This window comes from Hippocampus comes, unplaced genomic scaffold, assembly GCF_001891065.2.
Source record: "Hippocampus comes isolate QL1 unplaced genomic scaffold, H_comes_QL1_v1.1 scaffold56, whole genome shotgun sequence".
Classification (NCBI taxonomy): domain Eukaryota; kingdom Metazoa; phylum Chordata; class Actinopteri; order Syngnathiformes; family Syngnathidae; genus Hippocampus; species Hippocampus comes.
The window spans coordinates 81,759-82,952 of NW_017842056.1; the positions used below are offsets into that span (position 1 = coordinate 81,759).

At 39.9% G+C, this 1,194-nt stretch overlaps 1 protein-coding gene across 1 annotated transcript in view; it reads right to left on the bottom strand.

Moving 5' to 3' along the window:
- usp11 (ubiquitin specific peptidase 11) overlaps positions 1-1,194 on the bottom strand; it is a 12,832-nt gene that overhangs the window by 11,057 nt on the left and 581 nt on the right. The window lies entirely within an intron of this gene.

The following is a 1,194-nucleotide window of genomic DNA, read 5'->3' on the forward strand; positions in this document are numbered from 1 at the left end:
CACAACACAAGGACAATGACATTTAGAGGTGTAAATTTATCGCGTTAATTGCGAATAATTACAGAACTATTTAATTTGAAATTGAATTGAAAAAAATAATTTAAAACGAATAAAGGTGCTTTCTCAGCAATTTTGAGATGAGATTAAAATATTGATTAATTAGATCAATTAATTACAGATCATAATTAATTCATCTCACTTTTTTTTAATCTCTTGACAACACTAAAGACATTCAAACATCTTTCTCACAAGTGATACAATGTGTAGATTGGCCAAGTAGCTTGGAGAAATTCAATTCTGATCTGAGAAAAAAATCAGAGGAAAAAAAACAAATAGGCTAGATGAGGAAAATTAGCCATTATTATAATTAGCAATTGTGAGCATTTGAGTCTCAATGACAGAGCACAATTTGAAATCCTCGGCCGCCCGCGCTCTCTCTCAAGCAGTCATCTTGCTGTAATGTTCGCAAAATGTAAAATCCTTGTTAAACTGCCTTTGCAGCTTCAGCAGTAAGGGCCGCGAGCGTGCAGGAGCCGATGCCGCCGGTCTTTGGGCAGTAGGCAAGCTTTTACAATGCCTTCGACGAAGTTCTTTTTATTGTTCATCACTTCTCGTCTCATCCACTGATTTGAGACGGTGCAAGCCACACCTGGCCGACGACGCTCAACAATCTGTCTTTCCTCCTTGCTTGCACTTACTGCTTCGCAAGTCTGTAATAACATTAGCCCGTGTGGAAAAATGTATCACCACAAAACCCCGAGATACAGGGAAAAAAAATCGTCGATAATGAGAGAGGTGCGATTTCAATACCTGCTATTGAGGCCGCAAAAGGTGAACCGTGATATGGCAAGGTACGACTATATTGCGACATCATTTTCATCTTGGGGAATGACAGGAAAGGCACAAAATGACGCCGATTGTCGCGAATTGTATCTTTTCACCAAATTGCTGATCTTGGATTACACAATAAATAAATGTTTTTTTTTTTAATGCGGAGGTGATTCCTCGACTAGGCTCAGGTAGTGACTGAACCACATTTGAAGTATTTGGTGCTAATGTTTTGAAGTCATCCTAGAACTTTGACTCTTCCACATAATAAAATGTGACACGGAGATGCGAGAGCACAAGAGAACACATTTATTTAAAAGGTCGAACTGACCAGGAAGGTGTCGAGGGGGTGGGGGGGGGGGGGAC